This window comes from Nicotiana tomentosiformis, chromosome 4 (genome assembly GCF_000390325.3).
Source record: "Nicotiana tomentosiformis chromosome 4, ASM39032v3, whole genome shotgun sequence".
NCBI lineage: Eukaryota > Viridiplantae > Streptophyta > Magnoliopsida > Solanales > Solanaceae > Nicotiana > Nicotiana tomentosiformis.
The window spans coordinates 69,334,972-69,351,200 of NC_090815.1; the positions used below are offsets into that span (position 1 = coordinate 69,334,972).

The 16,229-nt window shown below is 38.0% G+C and overlaps 2 long non-coding RNA genes across 2 annotated transcripts; both read right to left on the bottom strand.

Moving 5' to 3' along the window:
* Positions 1-1,525: 1,525 nt before the first annotated feature.
* LOC117273083 (uncharacterized) lies at positions 1,526-5,123 on the bottom strand. Its single transcript, XR_004503045.2, has 2 exons — positions 4,744-5,123; positions 1,526-1,790 (listed from the first exon to the last, which is right to left on the bottom strand). It is a non-coding gene; the product is annotated as an uncharacterized lncRNA (long non-coding RNA).
* A 103-nt stretch (positions 5,124-5,226) lies between these two features.
* Positions 5,227-15,750, bottom strand: LOC138908971 (uncharacterized). The gene is made up of 2 exons (XR_011415441.1): positions 14,475-15,750; positions 5,227-14,229 (listed from the first exon to the last, which is right to left on the bottom strand). It is a non-coding gene; the product is annotated as an uncharacterized lncRNA (long non-coding RNA).
* Between the last annotated feature and the right edge of the window lie 479 nt (positions 15,751-16,229).

Sequence of the window (16,229 nt, forward strand, 5' to 3'; positions counted from 1 at the left end):
TTATTATTATTATTATTATTATTATTATTATTATTATTATTATTATTATTATTATTATTACTGCGTACATGTTATTGTAAGTGGCCCGCTTTAGTCTCGTCACTACTTCGTCGAGGTTAGGCTCGACACTTACAGAGTACATGGGGTCGGTTAAATTCATACTACACTCTGCACTTGTGCAGATACCGGAGTTGGTCCTAGCGGCGTTCGGTAGCTTTTGCTCGAATCCAGTCGCTGACGGAGACTTGAGGTATAGTTGCACGGCGTTCGCAGCCCTGAAGTCCCCTTCCTCCCTTTCTTTACTGTTTTATTGAGTTTCAAAACAGTGTACTTTGTTCATACCGTGTTTATAGCACTCTAGATGTTCATGTACTCATGATACTAGCTTCTGGGTTATGTTTAGACTTTGTTGTTTGGTATTATTTTACTATACTTCAGACTTATATCGTTTTCATTGTTAATATCTTGTTATAAATTGATAAAAATCAGTAAATATTTTGTTCCACGTCATTTGCCTAGCAAGTAGATGTTAGGCGCCATCATGACCCCGAGGTTGAGATTCCGGGTCGTGACATATTTTTAAAGAAACTAAAGGCTTTAATTACTTTTCTTTTCCTTATAACTAATCTATATAGTTTTTGAAATAATAATATGATACTAAGTTATATGTAGACAGCGTAAGAAGCAATTAGTTCAGTTACGTTAAAAATAATTCCAAATATTTCTTCGCAACGACAAAGCAATTGGTTGACAACCTGGGAAAAAACTTCATGTATATATTATGATTTGAATTTATTTTCTGTTGGTTTAATTACTCAAATATGTTTTTGTTCTCTTCTTTTTATTTCTAATCCATTTATATTGAAAACTGGATGAAGTAAAGCAGCTGTTAGCTTCTTTTGTTTTTAATTGACTATGTAATATTTTTTCAAAATCCTTTCTATTTCTTTTTCATCCCTTTACGAAAATTTTCATAAAAGCTCTTGCAATAGTATATTCCATTTAAATTATTTACTTTATTTTTATTTTATTAAGTTGGAAATGCAAGTATTTTCATACTCTTACAAATATAAGAACTTTTGCTTCTCGGGTATGGGGCAATGGTGCTTACATTGTGGGAGATGCCCATTCGTAGGACCCGTCCTGCTTCCCACCCGAAAGAACCTCTTACAGTGCATCTAAAGTGAAACCCAAATTAATAGAAAGAAAGAAAGAAAATAAACACTTCAACTTTTGCTGTTACCCATATCAAACCGAGCAAATTGATAGCAACGTCTCGAATGAAGAGTTAAATAGTCCCATGTTTCAAAAAGAGCTAGTGCGTTCCATCATAAGTACATAAAGTTCATTGTATTTACCATATTGCACGAACAACTTAATTAATAAAGAAATAAGATAAGGACAAAAATAAACTTGTCACGACCTCAATTTTCCACCTTAGAATATCGTGATTGAATATAGTCTCTAATATTAAGTAAGCTTAATATTTAATAATAAATTAACATAAATAATCAAACACAAATACTAAAGTAAAACTGATAAACTCATATAACCCTCCAAAATAGGATCTCAACAACACTTCTCCCAAAACCGGTGGAACTGAGTCATAAGCTCTAGAGAATAATCTAGAATGTCTACTACAATACTGTCTGAATAAGAAATACAATAGAATGAAAAAATAATGAAAGGTGACTCCGAGGCTTGCGGACGCCGAGCAGGTATACCTTGAAATCTCCGAAAAATAACTGTAATCAATCACTAATGTCCAGTACGGACAGACGTACCTGGATCTGCACAAAAGGATGTGCAGAAGCGTAGTATGAGTACATCACAACAGTACCAAGTAAGTATCAAGCCTAACTTCAGTATAATAGTGACCAGACCAGGTCAAGACATCTACTAGGACATAATAAATAAAACAAAAATATAATAATGAGAAGTAATGGAAAGTAAAGAAATAAATGATAACGAAGCAGGTTAATAACGTAGACTAATGACGAAATTGTAAGCATAGAGAAAACAAGAAGGAAACAAATAAATAGAACCACAATAGTCAAATACGGACAAAACTGATAAGACAAGGAAGAATAAAAGCAACAAGAACTATTCCGCCAATAACTCTTTTCAACATAAGATGCACAACAAGAATCACAACCGAGGTACCGTCTCGTATGCAACAAGAATCACAACCGATGTATCACCTTGTATACAACAAGAATCACAACAGAGGTATCGCCTCGTATACAACAAGAATCACAACTGAGGTACCGTCTCGTATACAACAAGAATCACAATCAACGAACCGCCTTGTATTCACATTTCTTAATTTCAATCACAACCTTACCTTATACCGTCGCGTGAGCCTTACATTTAGATAGTTTGAAAATATTTTTTCTGAAATAGCTACATACGCTTTAGCCCAACTTATGACGCCGCATAGTTTCAAGTAATTCCCTTACTAGCAACACGCACATAAATTATACCTTATATTATCGTATGCACACTAACCCATATCCTTATACTGCCGCATAAGCATCAATATTACCATACAATCACAACTCACACCACAAGTGCCCATATGCCACAACTTGCCAAAAATTAACAACATCAATATTTCTATAATATTTAGCCCATGGCTCAACTACAATATGTACAAGAATATCAACAATAACAATGAATGTGAATTGCTCAACAAGGAAGATATATCAACGATTAACAACTTCGCCTCGACGTGATAATGGCTTTCACAACTTCAACACCAATAACTCAACAAGAAAATATTTCACGAAATAACAACTTCAATTACAAATAATTCAACAATTAATATGTAACAAGGTAATAAGGAAGGCAATAACTTCAACTAGGCATATAAGAGCAAAACAACAAGAAAGAGGTAGAACAAGTGTTAACAAAGTCAAATAAGGCATATAAGGATAAACTAACACATGTAAGAGTAGATTAACAACAAGAATTAAAACAGGATATGACAATTCAATTAAGGCATGTAAAGCATCTAAATAACCTAAACCGGTAAAATACCACATATAACCCGTGTACCTCACTCGTCACCTAGCGTACACAGCTTTCACATAACACAATAGCACAATCAATCCCAAATCATAAGGGGTCGTTCTCCCCCTACCCCCACAAAGTTAGGTAAGATACGTACCTCAACTAGGCCAACTCAACCCTCGAAAATAACTTTTTCCCTAAAATCCGCCTCCACATGGCTCAAATCTAACCAAAATTGACCCAATATCATCAAACAATACAAGAAAAAATAATTACAATAGATAAAGTTATGATCTTTACACTTTTCCAAAAAAGTTAACAAAAGTCAACCCTGGACCCGCCCGGTAAAAATCGGAGTCCAAGGGTAGATTTCGACTACCCATAACCCCACGAGTACATATATATGATTAGTTTCAAAATCCGAGTCTAGATCGACTCTCAAAACCCAATTTCTCATTTTTCAAAAACTTGATAAATGTTTTTAATTTTTCCTCTTTGATTCACATAAATTTGGTGTTAAATCTAAAATATAATCATAAAATATAGTTGGATATTGATTGGATTCACTTATCCAATATTTGTAGATGAAAATCTCCTCTCCAAATCGCCTTTTACCGAGTCTAGGTTTCTAAAATGTGAGAAATGAGACTAAATCTGGACTTTTCTAACCTTTTGTTCATTGCAGATGTCGCAATTGCGTTGTGAATGCTCGCAATTGCGTTGTGAATGCTCGCAATTGCGAAGAAATCCTCACAAATGCGGCCACTGACGACCTAAGAGGAGGTCGTAAATGCAACATTGGCTTCGCATTTGCGAAGCCTATCCTCATCGCAAATGCGATTCTTTTGTCGCAAATGCAAACTACCCAATTTCCTGAACTACTTCACAATTGCAACCCAAGTATCACAATTGAGATACCTGAGAACCCCTGCTAAGTTCGCAATTGCAAACCTGGTATTTGCAAATGCGACACCAGAGGCATCAGCACACCAGATTCCTGTTTTCAGTCCAAAACATTCCGAAACATGTCCGAAACTCATCCGAGCCCTTGGGGCTCCAAACTAAACATTCACACAAGTCTAAAAATATCATACGAACTCACTCGCGCGATTACAACACAAAAATATCATCTAGAACTACGAATCGGACACCAAAACGCATGAATTTCAAAGTAAATTTCAAGAACTTCTAGAATTGCAACTAAGTGTCCGAATCCTATCAAATTAACTCCAAATGACACCAAATTTTGCAGACAAGTCCTAAATAGCATAACAAACCTATTTCAAGTTCCAAAACCGAATTAGGATCCCAATAGTCAAAAGTCAACCTACGGTCAAACTTCTAAACTTTAAATTGTCAATTTTCGGTAAAACAACACAAATCAACCTACAGACTTTCGAATTCGATTCCGGGCGTATGCCCAAGTCAAAAATCATGATACAAAGCTATCAGAGCCATCAAAACACTATTCAGGGATCGTTTTCACAAAAGTCAACCATTGGTCAACATAAACAACTCAAGTTTCTAAGCCAAGAATCAAAGGGTCCAATTCAACCCGAATTCTTCTCAGAATGAAACCAATCAACCCCGTAAGTTATAAAACCATAAACACGCATATGTGAAGCATCAAAAGGGAAAACGGGATGCAATTACACAAAACGACCGGTCGGATCGTCACATTCTCCCTCTCTTAAAACAAACGTTCGTTCTCGAACATGCATAAAGACATACCTGAAGTGATGAAAAGGTGAGGATAACAACTTCGCATGTTGTGCTCGGTCTCCCATGTCGCCTCTTTGACCGGATGACCCCTCCATTGAACCTTCATTGAAGAATTTAATCTCAATTTCCGGACTTGTCTGTCCAAGATAGCCACCTACTCCTCAATATTAGTCAAATCCTAGTCCACTTGGACTGTGTTGAAGTCTAAAACATGTGTCGGATCACCATAATACTTCTGGAGCATAGAAACATGGAACAGCGGATGAACTGTAGATGAGCTAGGTGGCAATGCAAGCTTGTTGGCCACCTCACCAACTCTCTCAAGGATTTCAAAAGGTCTGATATACCTGTCACGCCCCGAACTGGGGGAGCGCGGCCGGCGCTCAACCGAGTGAACCTGATCAAGCAAGCCTTTTAGATACTTTCTACCCAAACTCACTTACGAATAAAGAGAATACATATTTTTTTTAATTAGACAATAAGGAGATCATGTATACAATACTAATTCATTACCATTAGTTACTTCATTTTAAAGTCTCAAATTACACACATTTTCATGGTCTGAAGTGGAACAAGTAATTCAAACACAACATAACTTGTTTGACTCCCCCAGCACTAATATACAATCCACAATATATCTACGGAGCCTCTAATAGATACAAAAGAGTACTATGATAGTGCCGGTGACAAGGCCTCGGCTATACCTCAAACACAATACAGAAGAAACAAAGGATATATGACCCCGAAATGAAGTGGGGCTCACCAAGTCAGCTGGGAAGAGGATGTACCGCTATCACTGATCAATGTCTCCGACTGTGGAACCACCTGCATCCATTGAAAATGCAGCGCCCCCAAAAAAAGAGACATTGGTACATATGGAATAGTACTAGTATGAATGACAAAACACCCTCTTAATAGAACGATTAATAATACAAGCAAGAACAATCATAATATCAGTGGAAGCCTCAAACAACATCAAACCTCAGGTTAGGACCAAGACAGTGTTCAAATAAATTTCCATATCTTAAGTTGGGAGATCTTTAGTACCAATATGCCACCATTCACAATACCACCGTACTTTTAGCACGGAGTTCGATCACGACCCGATCGGCTAGGCCGTCTCATTCGAGACATCAACCACAATCATAATTTTAATTACAATTTCCAGCACAATCACCACCATATGTGTGGCATGGCGTACGATCACGACCCGATCGGCTAGGTCGTCTCACCACAATGATGTGTAGATCGATATCATCCTTTTCTACCAATCATCTCGTTTTATACTTCCTTCACATCTTTTTATTTCATTGGCACTAATGGCCATAATTATAAAATCATTCTTGGCACGTCGACTGTATTTAGTATTTCATGCTCACCTTTTTCACTTTCAAACATCATCATCATCATCAACAACATGGCATTTCAAATCAAGGTTTTTAGTACACATGTGAGCAATTAAGAGTGTTAGGCACATAGAGATTTTTCACAAAATTTGGCATAATAACCTTCGTTTGAACTTGACTTGAAGTCGAAATATTTTTAATGCACAGCCCATACTTTGAACACATTCTCAAGTGATAACATAGCATGATAAAAGCATTTGGGATACATATTGAACATATATCTTTCAACACAAGCTTATTCGGAATAGCCAATTTTATAATGAACAACTCGGGACTTACATAAATTACATGAATACCGTGGGATTCAATTCTAAGAGTGGAGTTTAGCCAACATACCTTGCTTGAGCTTTCCTTAGATGACCACAACGTCCCAACACTTCTAGCAATTCCAATCAACTAGAGATATAATAAAATTGAACCATAATTAGGGAGAGATTCATGGTTTCAGCTCATTTGAGCATTTTATCAAACACTAGATGTGCAAATTGGTTACAAGATTCTTCCACAAGATTTTTTTTTACTTCACAACCCAATCTTTACCCATTTCGGCTCAACAATCTTCCCACAAATCTTATTGGTACATGCATGTATGTATAATACTCTCACTCCCAAGAATCATACTCTCAATCACCCATATCTTACCCCAAACTTGAAATTGAAGATTAGGGTTAGAACCTTACCTCTTGAGTGAAGATGAGATTTCCTTGTTGGATTTCAAAGCTTGGACAAGATCTTGATGAACAAAGCACTTGAGCTTCTTCCTCTTTCTCTAGAACACTCTCACTTCTCTCTATAAATATTAGATTTTTGCCTTCAAAATGACCCCCTAAGGCCTTATATCAAAATAGGGTCGGATAAGAAAATTTCCAAAAATGATCCCCGATGCAGATCCGCGGTTGCATATGCGATCGCATAAATAGTCTGCAAAGTGGACCGCATAATGTCCCTCCGGAACTGGGCAATCCTGCCCCACCCTGCGACCGGTCTGCGGTCCGCAGGCCTATTCTACGGTCGCATAATACGCCGCAGAACTCCCTTCCGAAAAATTTCATGTTAGATCTGCGATGGGTTATGCGGTTCGCGAAATGATTATGCGGCCGCATAATGGACAGCATAATGGTCTGAAATTTGCCCAGGTTTCTGCCTCAGTCTGCGGCAGTTCTGCGGTCCGCATATCAGTTTTGCGACCGTAGAATTGACCACAAAAATGCCCTGCACCTCTAAAAATTTTCTTCACGAAACCTCGGGTTTTAGGGAAAAATTTACGGGGCCTTATATCCTCCCCCACTTAAGATCATTCGTCCTCGAATGACAGTCAAAATTCACCATTAGCACCCAATGTGACTCAGTTGCTATAACACACACCAGCAGTTCTAAATTTTTGACTAACTCCCTAAATTTCCAAAAGTTTTGCTAGAATCTCCTCTGTAATTGAAGCCTATCCACATGTCAGAGAATCCCAAAAACCAATCCTAACAGCATATACATAATCCGATGACGCAATATAACATAACAACAACACCAATCGTGGCCTCATAAGCAATATATTACTTGAAAAGGAACACCCTTAGCATAAACTGTACAAATGATACGTAATTCATAGGGAACGATTTCATAGAACGATTACATAGCTATTCAAACAAATAAGGGTACTTCTTCTTTATTTCTTCCTCGGCCTCCCAGGTGGCCTCTTCAACCTGCTGGTTTCGCCATAACACTTTCACGAAGGCAATTTCTTTATTTCTCAACTTTCGAACTTGCCGATCAATAATAGAAACTGGAATCTCTTCATAAGTCAATTTCTCATTAACCTCAATAGTCTCAACCGAAACAATGAGTGTCAGGTCTCCAACTGCTTTCTTCAACATAGACACATGAAATATCGGGTGCACTAATGACATCTCAGGTGGTAGCTCAAGCTTGTACGCCACCTGACCAATCTTCTAAATAATTCTGTACGGTCCGACATACTATGGACTCAATTTCCCTTTCTTACCAAATCGCATTACACCCTTCATGGGAGAAACCTTCAAGAATACCCAATCATCTTCTTTGAACTCCAAATCCCTACGACGAACATCTGAATAGGACTTCTGACGACTCTAACCAGTTTTTAACCGTTCCTTAATGGTCTTAACCTTCTCCATAGCCCGATGCACGAGGTCCGGTCCTATCAACTCTGCTTTCCCAATCTCGAACCACCCAATGGGAGATCTACATATCCTACCATATAAAGTCTCGAACGGTGCCATCTGAATGCTAACATGATAACTGTTGTTGTAGGCAAATTCTATGAGCGGAAAATGATCATCCCAACTACCTTTGAAGTCAAGAATACAAGCGCGCAACATATCCTCAAGCGTCTGAATAGTCCGCTCTACCTGCCCATCGCTCTATAGAAGAAAGGTTGTACTAAGATTCACCTGAGTACCCAAACCTTGCTGAAATTTCTTCCAAAAATTAGCCGTGAGTTGTGCCCCTGATCAGAAATGATAGAAACTGGAGTGCCATGCAACCTGACTATTTCTTTGATATACAAGTGAGCATATTGTTCCGCTGTGTCGGTAGCCTTAACCGGCAAGAAGTGTGCTGATTTCGTGAGTCGATCCACAATCACCCAAATCGAACCGAACTTACAAGAAGTGCGAGATAGTCCTACCACAAAGTCCATATTAATTATTTTCCACTTCCACATTGGAATTTCTATGTTCTGTGCAACCCAATAGGCCTTTGGTGTTCGACCTTCACTTGCTGACAATTTGGACATCTCGTCACAAAGTCTGCTATATTCCTCTTCATATCATTCCACCAATAAACTTTTGTTAAGATCATGATACATTTTTGTAGAACCCGGGTGCACGAAATACCTAGAAGTGTGAGCTTCAGTCATAATTCTTTTCCGGAGATCATCCACATTTGGACCACATAGTCACCCTTGGCACCTTAGTGTACCGTCATCCATGCCAAGAGAAAAGGCCATGGTCTTATGTTTATGAATCCCCTCCTTCAATTGTACCAACATTGGGTTGTTGTATTGATTTTCCTTGACTTTCACAACAAGCGATGATTCAGCCCTATTTTGTACAATCACTCCTCCTTCACTAGAATCTGCAAGACGAACTCCCAAACTAGCCAATCGATGAACCTCCTTGGCCAACAACCTTTGATATGCCTCCAAGTGAGCCAAACTACCCATAGATTTCCGGCTAAGAGCATCCGCCACGACATTAGCCTTCCTCGTATGATATAGAATATCAATGTCGTAGTCCTTGAGTAACTCAAGCCATCTTTTCTGCCTCAGATTCAATTCCTTCTGCTTGAAAATATATTGAAGGCTCTTATGGTCAGTAAATATATCCACATGGACCCCAAATAAATAATGACGCCAAATTTTCAATGCAAATACCACCGCCGCAAGTTCTAGTCTACTCCAGCATCACGAAACCTCGGGTTTTAGGGGAAATTTTACGGGGCCTTACAATACCTAGGGCTCAATTTGCCCTTATTCCCGAAACTCATCACACCCTTCATGGATGAAACCCAAAGCAAAACTATCTCTCCAACCAAAAATGTTACATGACGAACCTTCAGATCAGCATAACTCTTCTGTCTAGACTGGGTTGTACGAAACCGATCCTGAATCAAGTTGACCTTTTCCAAGGCATCTCGAACCAAATCCATGCCCAACAACTTAGTCTCTCCTGGCTCAAACCAACCAACTGGAGAACGACACCGTCTCCCATATAGGGACACATAAAGAGTTATCTGAATACTCGATTGGTAGCTGTTATTGTAGGCAAACTCCGCAAGCGTCAAGAACGGATCCCAATAACCCCTGAAATCCATAACACAGGCACGAAGCATATCCTCTAATATCTGAATGGTGTGCTCAGACTGCCCGTCCGTTTGGAAGTGAAATGTTGTACTCCACTCAACCCGTGTGCCAAACTCACGCTGCATAGCTCTCCAAAAACGCGAAGTGAACTACGTACCTCGATCGGAGATGATGGATACCGGAACACCGTGAAGTCGAACAATCTCGTGGATATAGAGCTGAGCTGGCTACTTTGAAGAATAGGTGATCACCACCGAAATGAAATGAACCGACTTGGTCAACCTATCCACATCACTCATACTGCATCAAATTTTTTCTGAGTCCGTGGGAGCCCAACGACAAAGTCTATGATAACACACTCTCATTTCCACTCGGGAATCTCAAGTCTCTAAAGCAAACTGCCCGGCCTCTTATACTCATACTTCACCTGCCGACAATTTAGGCACCGAGCCATACTCTAATGTATCTTTCTTCATTCTCCTCTACCAATATTATTGCCTCAAATCCTTATACATCTTAGCGACACCCGGATAAATGGAGTACCGTGAAATGTGGGCCTTCTGAAGGATCATCTCACGTAACCCATCTATATTGGGTACACATAACTGGCCTTGCATCCACAACACACTGTTATCTCCAATAAAAAAAAACCTTGACATCATTGTGTTATACCGTGTCCTTAAGGACAAGCAAATGGGGGTCGTCATACTGACGCTCTCTGATGCGATCATATAAAGAAGACCGAGAAACCACGCATGCAGAAATTCGGCTGGGCTCCGGAACATCCAATCTAACAAACTGATTAGCCAAGGCCTGAACATACATGGCTAGTGGCTTCTTAGTTGTCGTTAGATATGTTAAACTGTCCAACCTCTCCGCCTTTCGACTCAAGGCATCGGCCACCACATTGGCTTTCCCGGGATGATATAAAATAGTAATATCATAGTCTTTAAGCAACTTTAACCATCTCCGCTACAAATTAAGATCTTTCTGTTTGAACAAATGTTGTAGACTCTGGTGGTCGGTATAGACATCACATGGGACACCGTATAAATAGTGCAGCCAAATCTTCAATGTATGAACAATAGCTGCCAATTCCAAGTCGTGGACCGGATAATTCTTCTCATGAACCTTCAGTTGCCGAGATGGGTAGGCAATCACCCTACCGTCTTGTATCAATACCACGCCAAGCCCAATATGTGATGTATCACAATACACAGTGTAAGACCCCGAACTCATAGGCAACACCAACATTGAGGCTGTAGTCAAAGTAGTCTTGAGCTTTTGAAAGCTCGCCTCACCCTCTTCGGACCATCTGAAAAGAGCACCCTTCTGGGTTAATCTGGTCATTGTACAGTAATGGATGAGAAACCCTTTGCGAAACGACGATAATACCTAGCCAAACCAAGGAAACTCCAGATCCCAGTAGCTGAAGATGGTCTGGGCCAACTCTGAACTACTTCAATCTTCTTCGGATATACCTTAATCCCCTCACTCGACAACACATGACCCAAAAATGCCACCGAATCAAATCAGAATTCACATTTTGAGAATTTTACATACAACTTCTTCTCCCTCAAGGTCTGGAGCACCATCCTCAGATACTGCTCATGATCCTCCCGATTGCGAGTACACTAAGATATCGTCAATAAACACAATGACGAATGAATCAAGATATGGCGGAATACACTATTCATCAGGTGCATAAATGTTACTGGGGCGTTGGTCAGCCCAAATAACATCACAAGAAACTCGTAGTAGCTATACCGAGTCCTAAAGGCAGTCTTCGGAATATTCGAATCCCGAATCTTTAGTTGATGATACCCTAACCGCAAATCAATCTTCGATAACACTCTGGTACCATGTAGCTGATCAAATAAGTCATCAACGCGCGGTAACGGATACCTGTTCTTCACTGTAACCTTGTTCAACTACCGATAACCAATACACATGCGCATAAAACTATCCTTCTTCTTCACAAACAAAATCGGAGCACCCCAAGGCGACACACTAGGCTGAGTGAAACCCTTATCAAGCAATTATTATAACTGCTCTTTCAACTCTGTTGGTGCCATACGATATGGGGGGGATAGAAATGGGCTGAGTGCCCAGCAATAAGTAAATACCAAAATTGATATCCCTATTGGGCGGCATGCTTGGATGATCTGCTGGAAACATATTTGGGAAGTCTCTCACTACTGAAACTTACTCAACGGTAGAGGTATCAATACTAACATCTCTCACAAAGGCTAAATAAGCATCACACTCCTCCTCAACCATCCGCTGAGCCTTTAGAAATAACACAACTCTACTAGGAACATAATACCCTTTCACTCTAACCGTGGCAAACCTGGCATAGACAGTATCTTAGTCCTGCACAAGTCAAAATAATATACAATTTATAGTACTCTACAATGTTAGTTAAAGTTTAGAGTCACCACCTAATATTTAAGGTATACTAGGATACCTATATTACACTATATAATGTACACTTCGACTATGGTCTACGAAACCGTTGAGATTCTGAATAAGGGTTCAAGTTATCTCGAGGGAAAAGTATTAGGCATCCCTCAAGATCCACAAAAATATGGTTCCTGCGGACTCAATAAAACAAATGAGGAAAGATTCAAAAGAGTGATTAATTTAATAAATACAAAGAATGGTAAAGTAACTTGAATGAAGAGTGATCGAACAAGAATGTCGCATGATGAAAGATAAATATCTATATATAATAAATTATTTACAAAAGGGGTGAATAAAGTATATAAGAATTATATGTTGATGACTTGATAAAAGGTAAAGAAAATATGTAGTAGCTATTTATAAATTAACTAAATGAATTATAGTTAAAGGATGCATTTGGAAGAATTTGATTTATAACAAAAGGTAAGCTACTTTGAGTGATAGGCTAATGTAAAAGAAAAAGAAAACTCACTTTAAAGTGATTGGCCAAAAGTGGGGAAGAACTATCTTTGAGTAGTTTTATATAATGAGTAGGGTAAGAAAAGGGTTAATTTAATATATACAAGAATAATTAAAAAGAGTAAATTAAATAAAGGACAATTGATTGTAACAAGCGAGTAATAGGATATTTATGTTTACATGCACATATAGTGAGAAGCAAATGAACATAGTGTATGAAATAATTTATATTTTTTTCTTTGAAATCGATGCACAAGAACTAAAAGAAGAATTTGATATTTTAGAGAACAAGTTAAGTGAAGATGGGATAATGTTAGTATTTTAGCTAAAGTATGAAGATGTAATAAAGAGCAATGCAACAAACAAGACAAAGTCATATGACATACAAACACTATATCTTACACTTAATTTAATAAATGAAGTATGAAAATATTTTGTTTTAAAATGAATGAACTTGTATAAGAAGTTATTTAAGGAATGAATTGGCTAAATGAATGTTAATTAAAGAGAAAAAAATACTTTGGAAGAATCTAATTTATGTGCAAAGATTAACTATTTGAGTAAAAAAAGTTAGAAATAAAAAATTTACTCTAAATGATTGATAGAGGTGAAAAAGAACAACGTTTGAGCAATCTTAATATATAATGGATAAACTAAAAGAATTGATTTGATGAATTATGAATGTATATGATATAGAAAAGATGTATCAAAATACTTATGACATAAACAATTATTGTATCAATGCAAAAAAAAGATTTGTGCTAATAATGAATTATCATTTGATGAGTAACAAAAGATCATTTTCAGAGTCATGGTCTTGGAACACAATTATGTGAGCCAAACCCGAATGACTACAAGGTCTAAGTTTCTCAAAAAATAGTATGATAGTCCAACTACATTTCCCTACTTTAGATGTGTCAATTAAAGAATAATTTTATACATAAAGTGGTTCGAAAAGATATTCATATAATTTGAAGACAAAGACAAAATTATTTATTTTATTTTTTCGCAAGAACATTTTTGGATATGATTAATCTAATTAGTTAGGTATACGCTGGTCCTAAATTAATTAATCACATCATAAAATATGTTTAACATCCTATACACACTTCAAGAGTTATTTAACGCACAATATTGCAAGTTACTCCGATTATTAACTAGATGCAATTCCCTAAATGTTTAGCAAATAAGCAATATCAGCAAGCAATACGACATATATCTATGTTTTCACTATTCTTTCCGTTTTGGGTACATCCGAAAAGGGAAGTCACGAAGTGGGGAATTTTGACGAAGTTCATCTTTGTCTCCGAGCGTCATCTTTCCAAAGTATAACTGAATAGGGTACCTCGCAAATGAAGAAGACAAATGCATTAGTGAAATAATATAATATAAATTTAAACTAAAGTAAATATATTTTGGAAAAATATTTCTTTTGAAAATGTTTGGAAGATGTTTTTAGAAAAGGTTTTTGGAAAATAGTTTTGGAATATAATTTTAAAAAATAGTTTAAAAATAATATATGAGGCTCAATTACATGTAATATACGATATTCGTCTAGACATGAGAACGGGAACCACCTCGGTAGCAACTCCAGTGGCCAATCGTGTCGCCTCCCATAGATTGTTGTTGGTTCATGTTCTCATCTTTTTTCGTTTCCAATGTTTATCATCATCGCCTCGTTATTTCGAGCCAAGTCCAGAGGATCATTCGGGGCATCGTGACCTCAAAATATTATTCTCATCGGCCCTAGTATAGTATTTTGTTCAATACCAACATCGTGCTCAATTGACAGACACGGACAGTAACAATACCAAAAATATTTTACAAGCAAACAGATCCTCCTGCAAATTTCAAAATTTAGCAATATCCAAAATGGTGCAACGGAGATATGACATAAACACACAGCAGATTCATACGCCAAAGTACCAACATCATAATCAAATGTGCAAATTTGTGAAGGAACCAAGTCACGATGTATCAACTGCCAGGGACTCGAGCAAATTAACAGTATTAATAATATCCTAACTCAAAGAATGAACCCACCAAATCGTAATACTCATATCCAAGTACTGGATGAAAGTATCAAAGCAAGACCAAAGGTGTCACCGGAGAAGTCAAACGTCAAATCCCAAGCCAAAAGTGTTAGTATCACTGAGATGGAGAAGAGCAGCAACCAAGAATGGCAGTATCGAACAAAAACACAAAATTATAGGTCACACTCAGTTGCCAAAAATGAAGACATAAGATCAATCACAGGTAAAACAACATTAAACCATCCCTATCTCACAAAAACGAGAATCCGACAACAACAGCGACATCGCCGGCGAGGGACGCAATTTCCGGCCAGACGAACGACCGCAGTTGTTGTTGGCGTTACTTCGACGGCGACCCCCGGAATAACGCCTAACCTCAAGGAAAACATCGCCGGCGTTTGTATTTCTGATCAAACCTACCAGATCTCGTTAATATCTGGCCAAAGACAAGCGACAGAGATGAGAAAGAAGAAGAAAATGGCGATGAGAAAGAGACGAAGCCAGAGGCAGCAAGGGTGATGGACGACGTTAATGGAGGTCAGCCACCTCCGGCGACTTCGTCTACGGCAGCGATGGCGTGGAGAAGGGATGAGAGATGAGCAGTAGCCGGTGGTGTGAGAGAGTAACCGGAAGAGAAAAGCTCGTCGGATTTAGGCCTTAAAAAAAAGTGGTGTGTGTACCCCTATAAAACCAAAACATGTACCCCTCCGCTTCAAATTAGATGAGATAGTTTGATTGAGCATGAATTTTCATGAATTTTAATAAACAGAAGAAGTAGACTATTGTCAAATAACCTTAAGTACTAATTTTACCCTTAAGAGCCCACATACTAGCTTTTTAATAAAAATTATGATAAAGTAGATACTAAGTAAATTGTGAGCCACATATCTCATCTTCTCTACAATATTAACATGTATGTCGATTTCCCCTTATCTTCCCCCGATTCTATCAACTTTAATCGCAAAATCCTATATTTGCTCCTTATTTCCATTCTCATGCTTTATCAAGCATTTCCTAAGACGTATCGATAGTTTTCTATTCTAAATAGAAAGAAAGTCAGATTTTTCTAAATACTAGACATACGGAAGAAGGGGATAAATGTGGGGAACAAAAAATTCTATGAGGGATTATTTGTCTTCCTAGTCTTCGACACAAGAAAGAGGTGTAGAAAAATCTTTTTTTCTTGTGTCGAAACGAAAAAGTAATGATTCTTGATCATGTTTGTTAAAAATTCCTAGTCTTGGTTTCGATTTTTCTAGATGTATCAGAAACCCTTTACCTTACCCCCGCCCCCTTTAC